This window comes from Marmota marmota, unplaced genomic scaffold, assembly GCF_001458135.2.
Source record: "Marmota marmota marmota unplaced genomic scaffold, marMar, whole genome shotgun sequence".
In the NCBI taxonomy this organism is placed as follows: domain Eukaryota; kingdom Metazoa; phylum Chordata; class Mammalia; order Rodentia; family Sciuridae; genus Marmota; species Marmota marmota.
Genome location: NW_025999968.1, coordinates 42,775,064 through 42,792,423, shown reverse-complemented (window position 1 = coordinate 42,792,423; position 17,360 = coordinate 42,775,064). Strand labels below are relative to the sequence as shown.

Sequence of the window (17,360 nt, the reverse complement as noted above, 5' to 3'; positions counted from 1 at the left end):
ATGGAAAAAGCACCAAAATTTAGGAATTTTCTCTTTTCCTGAGAGTTGAACTAGTGAAATATATTTTTAAATGATTTATTAACAAAAATTTGAAGATTAAATGATAATAGTAAATATAAAATGCATAAAATTTTCTAATGCCTTTTTTAAAGTTCTTTGTGATTACTATAGAGGTGCATAATGTATGAAAAAATCTTAAGTCAGCATAATTTAACCCAGGATGAAAGAATAAATTCATGAATATATAGATTGAAAAAAAAACAAAATAAAAAGAAAAATTCATAGAACTTCCTACACCTGAAAATGAGTAGAAAAATTGACATTAGCAATGTAATGAAATACAATGCAAGCCAAAATCACTGTATAATATGCTGAATGAGTCGACTGCATTTGACTCAATGACTTTAAACATTAGTGCCCTTTATGTATTAATTGGATTTTTCTCTAAAATTATGTTAATATTTTTCTGAAATTTTTATGCAAGTTTCCACTTTATATTCAATTCTGTTAATAGAATTTCTTTCCATTAAGTCCCATAAAGTTGAACACTTTTTAGCTATTTTTTTTCATTTCATCAACACATCTACACCTTTAGTCAGTATGAAGTAAACAAGCAAGAAATAAATACATAAAACCTGTCTATTCATTTCTGTTGCTTATTAAACATCTGCTCATTAGCCACCTCCTGGTTAATGAGTACTTATAATCTAAATGGCAATCCATTAGCAAAACTAGTTTTGTTTACAATCGTATTTTCTATTTTTTGAATAAAATCCATTTTAAAGATATGCTTTTAGCCAAAATTCACTTAATTATGTGGAAGAAATGACAGAAGAATTTTAAGTATTTTTTAAGTAACCCAGTAAAAATATCAGTTTCTTTAATGCATTTTCACCATACTAATTTTCATTTAAAGCAAACCTAATAAAAATATGTCACTAATAATTGCATTGCTTTTTTAGTTTATACAAATCAAGTAATACCACAACCCTTTTCTGACAAAGATAAGCTCTTTCTTAAAAAAGCTGTAAATGTGCATGCAAATTCTTCTAATTAAATGGTGTGGAGGTAATTGTACATGTCTTAGTAGTAAATGCTATCTTTATTCTCTTAGAGATAAACTTGATACAATGAAGAAGATAGAAAAATAGGGAGAAGAAAAGTTTTAAAAACACCAATTACAGGCATTATTTTCTTTTTAATAAAATAGTTGTCTTAGATATTTTTGTGCTGGGTTTTCTATTTTATTTTCCCTCATTCTCTCTGGGTTTTTTTTTAAATCAACAGAAAACAGAGTTTAGTTTCTTCTCATTTATTTATATCTTTTTTATTAAAATAAAAGATTTACAATAAAGTTTCCTAAACTGCAATAAATATGAAGTCAAACATGTAACGGAGAATTAAGGTACAAGGATTTTTTGATGCTGAAAATAATCCTTCCCAAGATGTGAAGCAGAAACAGTTGCAAAGGAAAATTTGCACATAAACTGTTTGAAGTATGAGGTAAATAAAGGGTTCATTTTAAAATATGTTTCATACATGCATGATTATGGGGTAAAATAAGAAATTTAAAGTTCCAATTTGTGAAGAGATACTCCAATAGCATTTTGAAAAAAATTTTAGTTCTGGTTATCTGCATAAAAATTTAACTAAATCTGAATACATGTTAATTTACATGAAAGTCTTAAATTAAACATAAGAGCCAAAATATTAAACTCCTGTCTTTTGCTTGACACTGAAATAGACTTTAAATATAGAAAATAAACAACATGACATGGAGTTCACCATATCCTACTGAAAGCCTAAACTACTGTCATAACATATCACTATGTACAAAGTAAGTGGTGACATATGAGACCACAGGAAACTGAGTACTTTACATGTCATTACATTTAGTCCATACACCCTTCCTAGAAATCAAATACTATTCTGGTAATACTGGCTTTCTAGGCAAGAAAAATTGAGTCCCAGAGAAGATAAGTAATTTGCTCATTAAAAGGTCTAAGAGCAACATTTAATAAGAATAAAAACTGTTAATATTATAGTTTGTCTAAAAATATTTTTGCCTTTAAAACAAAAACTAGGTGCCAAACATGCTGTTTTACAGAATATCCAAACACATACACACATATATTATCTCATTTAATTCTCAAAATAAACTCATGAGATAGTACATACAGGTTTTTATATTGTTCTTACAAATGATTCAATTAGTCAGCCTAGATTATACTCTATATTACTGGAATTCTTTAGTCATCCTGAGTCCAGAGTTACTGTCCTTAGCCTCTGAGCTTTATTTCATATATAAAACAATCACTGTATGCGTGTGATGATGGCTTAGACTTTAAAGGAAAGTCTTTTGTGTAGGGTATGATGCTGGCTTGATAAGCAAACATTTATTCAGAGATAATTTATACTCATACATTAGTAAAAAACAGACATTAAAAATAATTCCTCCCATTTCCTTAGCCTAACAATTTAAGAAACATGAATGCCTGAGTAGATCACATCAATCATACATTACAATATAATTGAATAAAGGCATTATGATTTGGATTCCAGATATTTTCTTTTCTCTTGTCTTCTTACAAAGATTTGAAACAGACAAACACAGTATTGTGTCTTATAAGGAAAATAAGTTACCCTATCATTTAAACTTATTGATGGTACTTACACCTATTGCAAAAAATAATATTTAAACAAAGTTTGCATTCCATTTATCAAATCTACCAAAATTTATCAAATCTACCAATGCATACCTTTTATCAAACTACCAAATTCTTTGCCATTCTAGAAACTCTAGCCCATTTTAGAAACTCTAACATCAAACTGTATAAATAGATGCTACAGGAAATAAAAGGTCTGAAAATTATAACTTATACCTCATCTTTAGTTGGCAATATTCCTCATATGTATATGGCAAATTCAAGTTCAAATAATTTAAGATACAGGTGAAGGAAAATTTTTGGCATTTGGCATATTAACATTTACTTCTAAATTTTCTCTGATAAATTAAATTTTACAACAATAAAGAGACTACCTTGGAAAGCAAGGAGACATGATTGTCTATTCACAAAACAGTATATTAGTATAGAGTCAGACTGACCAATCTCTAAATTTTCCAATTTATAATCTTAATTCTGATGCATGATCTCAGGCACAAATTCAAGTTTCCATATCTATGGTTTGCTGTATGTACTTTGTAAACAACTAAAAAGTTCACATATTTACAGCAACATCATTCTGTTTTAGCTTCTTCAAGGACTTTATAATAAAATATTCTCACCCAGTTTCAAGTATTACTGTGAAATTTTATTTAGTGAAACAAGGAAGCTGAGAAGCACACAGAATACTGTAGTGTTTCTATAATGGACTTTTCCTTTAGTTTAATACTGGAATGCAAAACAATGTCACAAAGACCCAAAAAGATAGAAATGGTCTTCCAGATCCACAGGTTCCTGCTACCACAGGTCCAATCAAACTCAGATTTTAAAATATTTTTAAAAATTATATATGCACTGTATTAAATAGAGACATTTTCTTCTCAGTATTCCTTAAACAATACAGTATAACAACTATTAACATAGTATTTGCACTGTAGTTAGTATTATAAGTAGTCCAAAGATTACATTACACAATAGCACGTGGGTAGGTTTTTTGAAGATACTAGGCCATTTTACATGATATATTTGTATATCCTCAGAGTTTTATATCCTCATAGTATCCTGGAATCAGTCATGCTTAAATGCTGAGGGGTGACTGAGATATATAATTTTGATATATGATCATCAAAATCATATATTTAAGTAACAATGCATTCAGAGAGACAAAGAGAGGGAAAATAAATAGGATGCTACCACTGAAACTGTCAGCAAGGTGTCTACTATGTAAGTAAGTGAGTGAAACACCTTCTCTGGGCCAGAGCTTAGTGGACCCTCAATAATGAAAAGACATCACTCTCTTCATCAGGAGAATGAAGATTCAGATGGGATATCTGCTATAGTTTTTTTTCCTTCTCTCTAAAATTCTATAACTCTATAAAAATGTACGTGGCTGGCAGCTGTTAGCTGGGTAAGAGGAGTAAATAACTTTGTGGTATGACAGGAATTAAAATGGAGGGCTGTAGAGAGAATTATGACATGCTAGCAAAGGTTGCCCTTAACTGTAATAACTGGCAATGTGTATCCTCCTCACCGGTATGAAATATCTGCAGCTACTCATCACAGAGTCCCCTCTCTGGGAAGCTGTCAGAATAAAAAACACTCCTAACTGTTTTGAAATATAATAACTCTAGTTAATATGCTTCCCTGATCTGACAAGTGCTGATTTATGATGTTAACTGAGGATTAGGTATCAACAAGCAATCCTAACATTTAGTGCCGCACTTGAGAGGGAATCACATCAGTGACCCTCTGGCAACTTCAGTGATTTGCATATCTCTATGGCACAAAAGTTATGGGAGTGCTGGGAAAATGTTCTCATTTTAATTTTTAATGTTTTCACACCTCAAAAATCAAAATGATTACTCAAATATTCATTTGCATATGCATACATTTGAACATAGCCCTGTTCTTTTCCTCTGAAATTGCATGTTTTTTTTTAGCAAAGCTTGGGGTTCCATCTGAAAAACATATCCCTATTAATCCACTGTTGTCAAAGAGAATGTTTATAACAATGTACCACCTGCATCTATTCTTAATTAACTGCAACATCATGAACTCTAAAGAACGAGTGGCAGAAATATATTTCACTATGGAGATGATTAATGGAAGAAATAAGGCTAGTATTTATGAGGTCTCAGTTTCTCTGACCAAGAAATGAATCTGTTAGTGACATTGTTGGACAGGTGATTGCTCTGGTTAAGATCCCAGGATGATACTTATTGAAAGAAGACCTTCCTGCAGAAGAAAGGGATTCTGTTAGGTCATAGTATTCCTTCTGCAGAGCCATCCTGATCCAAATCCGGTGAGATTGAAGTGTGCATTCAGTGTAAAATGGAAAGGGTAGCAAGTAAATGAGGGAATTTTCAGAAGTGACAGAAAAATCAGGATCTACATTTTCTTAGAAACAGGCAATGTGGGTTTTTATTTCTTTCATAGAACCAAAACTTCAAATATCTTTTTAGTTGTCAATGGACTTTACTTATTCATATGTGGTGCTGAGATTCAAACCCAGTGCCTCACACATGCTATGCAAGCACTCTGCCACTGAGCCATGACACCAGCCCACACTTAGCATTCTTATTGGACTTCTTTTTAATCTCTGTATTCTCAGCAGAAGTCTGTCTTTGCAGCTATTAAAACAAATTTAGATATGCATCACACCAGGTGGTAATCTAGCTATAAAAGCAGAAAAATTATCAAAAGAACATGGAAGAGAAACAACCTAAAAAAATTGTAAAATAAGATTATCTTTAACATCTCTTTATTTTATTTTTTATAATCTCATGAGCAAACAGAATATTTCATATAATAAGGTATATTGTAAGACAAAATAATGATACATCTATACATTAATATGTCTTCAAAATGGGCATTCTACTTGTCTAACATAGAAAATTTTGCTATAGCTGGGATTGTGGCTCAGGGGTGGAATGCTCCCATAGCATGTGTGAGGCGCGGGGTTCGATCCTCAGCACCACATAAAGTAAAATCAAGGCATTGTGTCTGCCAATAAGTAAAAAATAAGTATTTTTTAAAAAATTGTTGCTATAAAAATATCAAAATGTTCAGAACATTGAATTAGTTTGCTATATGTTTTCTAATATTAAACAAGTAAACATAAAATATCAACTTCAAATATGTGACATACAAAGAACTTGATGTCAAAATAAATTAATTCTGTCAAGCTAACATTATTTCTCTTCTATCCTTCCCAGATCTAGGTATGAGTATTTAATTAACAAAATCTAAATTCCAATAATATCTCCATAGTTTGCTAGTGGGCTTTGTTTATATAAATTATGAAGCTTTAACAATTAGTCTTAGTTTGCAAATTAGCCAACTAGTGCTTACTGAAGTCTATTATTGAACATGTAGCCTAACATAGAAATTATAAATACTACCAATGCCTGGCAATTTTTATTATTAAAAATTATATAGAACATAAACAACTGTGAATAATCAGTTCTAAATCATTCAGTCTCACTCTCTGATTTTGAAGAATTTAAATGTTATCCATAAAGTCATTTGTCTTCTTGGAAATCTTTAACTGGCTCAGTAACATTCAGTAGAATAACAGCATAAATTTTAACTAGAAAACATGAGCCACCCAGATTGTTATATTTCATAACAAATATCCTTCCACATATAAGAAAGGTGTGAACAGTTTTCTGATAACATGACCTTCAGTCACTTCCCAACTTATTGTCCCATGTGCCTAGAAACAATGTTGTGTATATTACAAGTCTTGTAGAAAAACAATAAAATACATGCTTCTAGGAATTAAACTTCCCACCAGAAACAAAGCAGAATGGCCTCTTGCCAAGGTGAGTGGATGCATTTCTAAATACATTTTATGAAAAAGGGAGATTTGGATCACACAAAAGTACTGATGAGCTTGTTCCCAGCTACCAATAATCATTTTGCCTTATTAGAGAGAGTGATACTTCTCAATCTGGCTATTCTGTTGTTTGGGTAAATCAATGCATGAGATAATATTTTCTCATACTTTCTCACTGAACTGTAATTATATTCCTGTTTTCAAAAAAGCACTAAAAGCTAATCCATATTTTAGAATCAAGGCAAATGAAGAATTGGGACATAAAATATAGAGATGTATTTTGATTTGCGATATCAAAACATGTTTTCCTTTTCTAATTGAAGTAATGTAGACATTAGTATTACTTTGCTGATGGTTCTTCTGACAATTACAATAACATTTGCGGGAGCTAATGTGTTGCCACCCTGTGATTTTCAGACTAGTGCCAGTGGTTTTAGGGAAGGAGCAATTGTTAGTCTACATCACAAAGGAAATCTTATGGCAAAATAACTTTAAAATTTTTAAATAGCCATTTTAAATATTAGGCTTCAGGAAAACATAAATTGGAACTTAATTTTCTTACTAACAAATTAAAATATTTTCACTTCTATAGTTTCATTTCTGCTGTTATCAACACTGGTGTATTGTATGCTTGCCACCAGATGAAGATCAATTTCTAGGGAAAGATTATCCCTGGAGTTTTTCAGAACAGAATCAACAAATGCTAGATATTACTCATGAATCTGTATGTTCACCATTCCACTGATATGACATCAAAGACAGTGCCTGACATTTTTGGATTAGATTAAAACACCATTACGACCAAAGGGCATTTGCCTTAGTGTTCTTCTATGAAGCTTGTTATGTGTTAAGATCTCTGTGTAGAAAATTTTTAAAGAAAGGAAGAAAATCTACTTGAAACACAGAAAGGTTATAAGACAACATTCAGCTTGAACTAGTTTTGTTTTAAGATTTTCTGATTCTATTATTATTATTATTATTATTTTATTATTATTTTGTGGTTCTGGGGATCAAATCCAGGGCCTTGTGCATGAGAAGCAAGCACTCTACCAACTGAGCTTTATCCCCTGCCACAGCTTGAACTTTTACAAATAAATAAAGGGGTGTGTGTGTGTGTGTGTGTGTGTTTCTTTTTAAAGAAAGAAAGAGAGGGGAGTTTTTTTTTTTTAATAAAGTTAAGATAACAAACTTTTAGATGACTTAAAGTTTATGTAAAAACTCTAAATATGGCTCTAGTTTGCTTGCCAAACCAAGTGCCATCATTGCCAACTTGCATACCCTCTTCCAAAATCAAAACAATCTAGATCACACCAACAGACAACTATTTACTAAAAATTACTCTGTGACACAAATGGACCTGCACAAGGAATAAAGTCAGAAAGCCCAATAATCTGTCTTAGATGTGGGAGTTGCCTGGGCAGGAGAGTGGTTTCATGCTGGAGTCCAGTAGGTACTAGACAAAGCTCTATCACTGATTAGCTGTGTGACTCTGTGGGATTTATTAAAACTTTTCATGTCTCACTGGATGGTATGCCATCTACTCACTAAAATTATTCACACAGGTTATAATAAACTCAGTATAACATAGTAAATTCTAAACTTAAGATGGTAAAACTAACAATACATGATAGTTACCAGGCCTCAATAGTTGTAATTTAAATTGTCTTTAAAAGTTTTAGTTCTACTACATTCAAGATTATTATAAAAGTAAAAAGGAATGAACTTTGGTAAATTTTCCGAAAAGATCTACATAGTTAAGAATAATTATTTCTTAACACAGATGTTCTCCCACTCCACAGAACAGGAGACAGAGAAATTGAAAAACTTCCTCAGTTCACTGTAGTCTTTGTCATTTTCTTTACCTTGTAAAATTCCCAAGCATATTAACATTTGTCAATTAAAATGTTGTAATGAATTCCTTGACATTCATTGTTGTACATTCCACCACGTCTTTTATTTCTGTGTTATCTAACTTGTAAACAATGTTAGTTGCTGAATTTAAATGATATCACTCTTGGATTAATCAAGTAATGTGGAATTGTTCTCTTAAGAGTTGTTTACAGGGGGGAGTAATAATAACATTCTTAAATGCACCTCCCTAATTACTCTTTCTGAATAGAAGTGCATTGTTAAGAGTTGGTTAGGAGGGTATATTTGTGGTACACAGAAGGATTCCTCACCCCAAAATGTCCCCTTCCAAATCCCTAGCACCTGTACATGTTGCCTTATATAGCAAAACATTCTTTGTGTAAGTAACTAAGATAGGACTTCTCAGATGAGGATAGTATTTTGAATCATCAAGTTCAGCTCAATTTAATCACAATGGTCTTTGTAAAAGAGGGTGAAGCACGTGACTCAGATGGAGATGTGATGACATAAGAGGAGACAGAAGAAATAAAGGAGGAAGGATGGACTTAAAGATTTGTGCTGATTAGCAGGCTTTGAAGATGAAGGAAGAGATCAGGAGTCAAATAAATGCAGGTGGCCTTTAGGAGCTAGAAAATATAAGAAGATGGATTCTAAGCTAGAGTCTCAAGAAGGAACACTGACCTGCTGACACCTTGATTTTAAACTTCAGAGACTTCTGACCTTTAGATGTTAAGATAATAAATTTGTATTATGTGAGTCACTAAATTTGTGGTCATTTGTTGCAGTAGAAATAAGAAGCTAATACAATAGTGGTCAGAAATGCCTTTTAAAGTCAGGCTATTTGTCTAGAAACAGAAGAAATGCTTTCAAGATCTTTAAAATATTTCAATAATAGTATTTACCTGATAAAACATGTCCAGGCTCAAGTGAGATAATATATGTCTAATGTCTAGCACAGTTTCTGACATAGTGAATGTTCAAGAGACATGGCTATGTTTTCATGAATCATTTCCTAAGTCCTCTTTTCATTCCTTCCATTCCATCACCAAGAATTACAGGAAATGGGAATGGAAGCTGTAGCCATTGGTACTAAGAGTCAGGGATATGTGGAGTCATGGGAAATGGATTTGGAAAGCAAATAAGCAACGTTTTTGAATTCTAGATTCTTCATGTAGCCAAAGAACAGCCTTAAACAACTAGCTCACCTTCTATGAAATTTAGCTTCTTTATATAAAATGAATATTTCTCACATATTCATTACTAGGGTTTATTCAAGGTGTCTAACATAATATGGGAATCAAAAGGTGCTATTCTGGAAATGTAAATTTTCTTTCCTCCCATTTCTACTCAGCCAAAATGCTCTGTATACCCTGGGGAATGGAGCAAAAGTAAAGTACATTTCTATAATGAAGACATGGAAGCCCAGAGAAATTGTCAATTGTAGATGTAAACCAAGAAATTCTGTTCTCATGTAAAGGGGTTTATTCACCAAACCACATTTGGCTAGACTATTAATCTAGCACTCCAAAAAAAATGAAAGCAAACAAGGTTACTAGAGCTTTTTAAGATTACTGAAGAAGAAGAAGAGTGGGAACTATTAGACATTGCAATACCATGAATAATTATGTAATAGGAATTTAACAGATAATGTTTTAATTATACCAACATTAAATGAAATTTATTGATGTTTATATTAAAAACATTGGGCTGTTCAAAATGACAAATTTAATGTTCAGCAAAGAATTAGTGTATGAAGATAATTATTTGTTTCCTAATTCTGAAAGTCAACACTCTTGTTAAATATACATTAACTACAAATTCACTGTCCCAAGTTCTCCTGCCCCAACATTTATCTCAAACTGACAACCTCAAAAGTTAATAGCAGACATAGATTTGGCAGACATCCCAGCACAGAAAAAAGGATGTATGGATTAAAACTACTTTGCATTCTAGTCACAAACTGCACACTAGCAACATGACAACCAAGAATTTTACATCAGAAAGAATCTATTGTTCTCTGAATTGCATTAAATGCTTGTGATTAAGTCAGAGTACACCTTGACCACTGTCACAGATTTCATCTGAAAAAATGAAACAATTAAGGTCCAGGGCAATGTAGGAAGTCAAATAGAAGAAAGAAATTTGTAAATATTTGCGTAAAAACACATCTCTATTCATTAACAGTTTATATAATTTATTTGTTAAATCAGACACTGGATTTCCATCCATGAGTTACAACTGGACATTGATACATAAGCTAAATCATTTCACTAATTTCACTGTATTTATTAAGTCCATGTTTCAACATAGCCAAAAATCAGCTATATTTTTATTCACATGAGTGGTTTCACAAATTAGTTTGTTCCAAATTTCATTTAAACACTAAAAGTAACTTGAAATACCAATACTTAAGAAAAACATGCTATGTATCTATGATGGCAACTCACACAATTTTCAAAATTTTACTATAATATAAAACACACACTCTGCCACCCGCACACTTGTTTTGTTTTCCTTGTACTCCAACAGAATGTTAAGTACAATCAGGTAGACTCATGTGAAAACATATATTTTTATTTAACAGTATTAGAATATTATAGATAAATCATATTGTATATTAGAAAAAAAATAGAAGACTACATGGGCATCTTGTTGCCAGTTTAATATTTCTGTCTTGCACAATTCTGCATATTGCATTGTGTACTGTCTCATTTTAATTCAGTTACGGTAGCCTATGCTGCAGTTTTCTGTCCCTGATTATATGCAGGCTGCACACCAAAGTTTTCTGGCAATAACGATGAGATGCTGGAAGATTAAGTACAACGACAACAAAAAAGTGACCTCAAATATGACCTAAAATCATTTGGATTGAAGGTCTGTTTGTGAAATGTGAGTCACTGTGTTTGGTTTTCTCCCAAAAGAGCTGGTCAGGCCTCATTAAAGAATCTTATAAGTAAATATGTTTCACACAACATAAATTTTTGCATCGGATTATGATTTTAACATTATTTGTTCAATAAAAAGGGATGCAATTGGGAGATGTGTATCATCTCTAATGAGAACCAAAACAAAGAATTTGGTGCATGTGAAAAATGTCAGAATTGAAAAGCAATCAACAAGTCAATAAGCATGAGATATTTTAGCAAAGACTCTATTCATTCCTAAGGTTTAAGGAATAAATATAAATCATAAAACAATAAGGAAATTGTATACTATATATTCAGAACTTACTTTGTACTAAATCTAGTGAAGTAAGAAAGAAAATAATATGCATAACACACAGTGGACTCTCCAATTAATTAAAAGGAAGTATAGAGAGCTCAAATAATGTGTCACTGTTAAACATCCGTGATATGAACTTCCTGTGTTAAACTATTATTTTTTAATTCATAGTTCTTCCTTTGATAAAGCAAGCTTTGAATTAAGTTGCAAAGCTACAGTCTTATGTTTCAGAACTGATGAAATCATTATGAATTAAAAATAGGTTAGGTGAATATGATGAAATGATACATTAATATTATTTCATGATTGTAAATTATTTCCATGTATGAGAGTTTGGCTATAATTAGAATATTTTGTTGGAACAATTTGCAGAAGTGTTTTCTCTGAAGGAAACAAAATTCCTTGGGGGAAAAATACAATGTTTTATTCATTTGTACAAATCTAATTTATATCAAAAAGCTTATCATATGGACTGAAAAACAGTTGATTCTCCCAAGATGTGTTGAAATGGATAAATAACATAAATGAATTCACCTTATACAGTAATGAAAAAATCTAAACAAAGTAATGACCCAGAATGCTTGTAATCATCTAAAAAAATTATAACTCAGTAAGAAATGAGAAGGTTGTCATGGTTATAAAACCTTATTTTAAATTGGGAAAACTGTGAACTTAAAAAAAATGATACACTCTCTTTAAAAATTGTGAATGCAGAAACATCAGGCTGGTGTGATGGTGCACGCCTGTAATCCCAGCAGCTCAGGAGGCTGAGGGAAGAGGATCCTTGAGTTCAAAGCTAGCCTCAGCAAAAGCAAGACACCAAGAAACTTAGTGAGACCCTGTCTCTAAAATAAAATCCAAAAAAAAAAAAAAAAGGCTGGGATGTGGTAGTTCAGTAGTTAAGCACCTCTGAGTTCAATCCCTGGGAAACAGAGAGAGAGAGAGAGAGAAACAAGAAAAAAAATCAGAGGAGACCAGTGCAAAGAAACATCAAGGCAGGTCATGTTGCAGGAGGGAATTCCTTAGGACTTGGGAAGCTGTGTGGTGACCAAGGGGATGCTGAATTTTAGTTTTCAAATACGTATATTTAATTATGATCTTAAATATTCTCGCTCTAAGATAATTTTTCCATTCTGAACATTTAAACTCTAAAAATGTAATTCACCTCCTTCTAGGACCTCTTTCTTTTCCCAAATGAATTTGTTGCCAGGGAGCTATTCTTCTATATGCCTTTACCCCAATATGGCAGATGGTCAGCTCCACCACTGCTTATTCCCAAGGGTCATGTCAGTCCCTTTGTTCATTATTTTCACCATATCTCTAAAATAAGTCCATGTTATACCAACAGTACCTATGACCTCAACACCACACCAATTTTCTTGACTTTAACTTTTTAAATGACCCTAGATAAAACAAGCTTTGATTATTGTCCACTTGGCTTCTAATATTCACACTTCAACAAGAAAGTATTGACCAACCTTGAACTCATTCAACTCAATGGTCACATCTGTTGCCCAAAGACATTATTAATTTACTCAACACTTTCAGCCAAGACTTCACATATACCTTTGGGAATACTTTGCAAATCTTTTAGTCTGGGTCTAGTCTCTCCTTCTGATGCATAATAGCTCACATCTCCAGTATGTCCAACTCAATACCTCCATCCTACCAATTACACTGCATTCTTTATACTCAGGAGACACTAGCAATTCTTTCAAACATTTTTATTTTAAAATATCTCCCGTTTGTAAGAAAACAAACATTAGTAAAATAGAATAAATTTCTGGGTAATCAAAAATACTGTTTTGATTTCAAATAAAAGTAATACACTTAATTGCAGATGCAGTAAAGACTCTTATCTTTAATAGCACTGATTGCAGCATTTAAAAAGATAAAAAGAAAATTCCTACAATTAATCACAAAATAATAATAATAAAAAAAAACAGTGAACACCGAACACTTTGCAAATGTCCTGTTTTGTGTAGAGAGGGACTACCATTCTTGGGGTGAGAGAGCATATTTAAAAACAATTCTAGTCTAATTTCTAACATTTTTCTCTAGAACAAAAGATTATAATGAGTATTCAAATGCAATAATAATGTGGTATCTTTAATACAATTTTAAGTACATATGAATCTGAGGCCTATAAAACATTTTTCCCTAAAAAAGAGCTATTGTACACTTTTTGTACTTAAGACAAAGTTAATTTAGGACTAAGAAATGTCAACTGCTATCAATGAATAAATGAACAAGTCATTTATTCCTTTAAGGGATTTTTTCTACTTGTAAAAATCAGGATATTTCATTAAAACAGTTTGCAAGTTCATGTTTAAATATTTTAGTTTACTCTGCTTTTTCCAGAATTTGCTTGGACACAAAACCTAACAATCTCTTTCCTCCAAGGGAGAACTACATGATCAAAAATAAAGTGCCTACCCAAAGCAATAGTGGTATCATAAAGTACCTGCTATGTTATAGGTGACAGCTCAAAACTGGTTAATTTTCTAGGTCTTTCTAGTGAAAGACTCATTCTTACTGTGTCATTTCAATCACTGTCTCAGTCCTTCATGCACATACCTACAATCAAACACTATTCTCAGACTGGTATCACATTTCATTACTTTTATGAAATTATTATATATTCCTTGAATTACTGCATCTGAACTAAGTGTATTATTACTGAAGCTAGTATGCTAAATCCTTGAGAAAATGATCCAGTGTTTATTCATCTTTTTATTATCCCTAGTGGCTACACAGAGTAAGCGTTTGATAAGTAGGAATGAGGGAAGGAAACAGAAAACTAAAACTTCAAAAAAAAATATTTCTAGATTTTTAAAAATTATTCATTAATTACATTATTTTTTAACATCTTGCTCTAATGTAAACAATCTAACACCATTGAAATAACTAAAATATTAAAACCAAACAATAAATAATGCTTATGTCATTGTAGCATACTTATTCACATATACCTGTGTATGCATGTGTGTGAAAAGATTTTGTTATAGATAAATGCAACCTGCTGTGCTGTAGACTATCCAAAGATAATTATATAAAACAAAACGTAAAAATGTTCTGAATTTTTTCCACAAACTGTATATAGAAAGCCATCTTTGATGAAGTTATTTAACATATCTAACTTGAAGAATCACATAATAAATTACTTTAACATTTCTTCTGGATAAGTAGCATAGTTTCCTCATATATAAAAGTATATGTCCCATTTTATTGTCTGTTTCCTAGAAAATTAAGAATTAAGTGTCACTTTTAATGAAGTACCAATGTTAATTTGGATTTTTATGCCCCTTTCTTTTGTTTCCCATGTTGGTGCTTAGTTTTTAAAGAGCACTTTTGTATTTTTGTCTTTCACAGTGTGACCACAAAAAATATTTTCACATTTGTAGAATATGAATCTTAACTCATATTAGAATAAATTACAAAGGCAGTAATATTTTATGTAAAATCAAAGATATTTTTACAGTGGTTGATGTCTACACAAACTTTATTGTTACTCTGTTATTGATATTTTGATTATCTCATTATTATAAGGTACATTTGAATAAAAAATTCATTTCTGACATACTTAAATTTAAAACTCAAAAAAAGATTACAGAGTTTAAACATTTGTTTTATCAAAAAAGCATTAAAATAGATTGAATATTAATATTCTATAATGTGAACACAATAGTATTATTTTAAAGAAATTATGCTAAATATTTGTAATTGTTTTTTAACATGTCATATACATTATAATACAATTCTGTTCAGAGATTGTTCAAAAAGAATTAACATGGGTGTAAATATTAGGTGCCATAATAGTTTCCATAATAAAATAATTAATGTTCACTGGAATAGTGTAAAATTCATGACATAATTTTTATAAATAAAATCAATCTTACTATGTAACATTTATAGCCAGGCAAATATTAAACTAATTTAGGTAGAGAGGACATAAATATAACTAAAGCATTATATGCAAAAATAATTTTCTAGGCTGGGCAGGGTGGCACACACCTGTAATCCCAGAGGCTCAGGAGGCTGAGGCAGGAGGATGAAGAGTTAGCCCCAGCAACCTAGCAAGATGCTAAGCAATTCAGTGAGACCCTATCTCTAAATATATATATTTTTAAATCAACCAAAGATAACCTTCTAGAATTTTGATGATTGTATTAATTTGCTGTGTTCTCTTGAGGATTATTGAGTAGAGTTATTGATTTTACTTAAACCCACTTCCTTTTGTTACAGTTTTTAAATTCTTTCTTTATTCCAAATATAAATAGCAACATAGGAACATCATTCATTTAATTTTTTTGAGGGGTACAAGGGGTTGAACTCAGGGACGCTCTACCACTGAGCCACATCCCCAGCCTTATTTGTATTTTATTTAGAAACAGGGTCTCACTGAGTTGCTTAGCACCTCACTTTTTGCTGGGGTTGGCTTTGAACTTGAAATCCTCCTGCCTCAGCCTCCTGAGCCCTTGGGATTACAGGAATGCGCCACCACGCCTGACGCATTCATTTAATTTTTTAAACAAGAATTTACTAAGCATTTGCCATGTCCATCACTTAACATAAAACTGGTATACAGTTACATTCTAATTTAGAACACAAGACTAATGAATTAAAACTCTATAAATAACCCAGAACAATATATTAAGTGTCAAAATAAGCAGGGTCAATCTATTATTCTAATGGCTTATAAGAGACAAAGAAATATGGTTTGAGATAATTAAGAAGGAATTTTATAAATGCCAGAGGATTGGAGATTGGTATTAGGTGATAAACAAAGATATAAATGAAGAGAGCTCAAAATGCCAGTGTGTAAACGATCTAAAAAGACTCCTCTTAGAAAATATTCTGGAACCTTGAGTAGGGGACAGAGAAATGCTTCTAATTTTTGTAAACACAGTTCTCATTGTTGGCTCCCCTTTGTTTATTTCCACTCTTTTCTTACTCTACACATTGAGTCTTTTGCACCCTGCAGTTCTCTCAAGTTCTTTTCTCATAGCTTTGCTCCCAGAGAAGTTGGTCTTCCATTGCTTGATGGGGACTTCAAAAGGCCAGAGCCAAGAAATTATCATCAGCTTTGATTTTTCAGACAGCACTTTTAAATAGAGCACTGCAGAATGGATAGCCTTTAATGTTAGGCTTTTAAAGTCAAATTCCACACACTCAGGAAAATAGTGTCTTTTTAACAAGTCTTTTTAAATATCAATAACTAATGATTCAGAGCAAAGAATTTATTTAAAAAAATCCATAGAAAAGGAAGAAATCTCCTGCTATAAGAAGAGCCTCCTATTTCTTTTCTTTTTTAAAATGTTTTTATTAGTACATTATCCTTATACATAATGTTGGGGTTCATTGTGACACATTCGTACATAAACATAACATAATTTCCTTATTTAATTACCAGCACTTCCCACTGAAACCCTTATTCTTCTCTTAGGCTTTCCTTTATGTATTTTTAATTGGTACATTATAATTATACATGAAAGCGGAATTTATTGTGCTATGTTCATATATGTACATAGCAAAATTTGGTTGATTTTGTTCCTATGACATCACCTTTCCCTCCCTCCCCTTGATCCCTTCTTGAACTGTTCTGTTTTAATTTCTTGTGAACCCTTTTGTATTCCTTTTTTTTTCCTCTAGATTTCATGTATAAGTGGAAACACTGGATTCTGACTTCAAAATGTTTGATATAAAAGGAACCATGTTGCTGCTATAATAGTTTTTCTATCTCATTAAAAAGGAAGAAGAAAAATGTA

General features: G+C 31.7%; 1 protein-coding gene across 2 annotated transcripts in view; it reads right to left on the bottom strand.

Moving 5' to 3' along the window:
* Positions 1-17,360, bottom strand: part of Ncam2 (neural cell adhesion molecule 2) — a 479,693-nt gene that overhangs the window by 444,017 nt on the left and 18,316 nt on the right. The gene's annotated exons all lie outside the window — the stretch shown is intronic.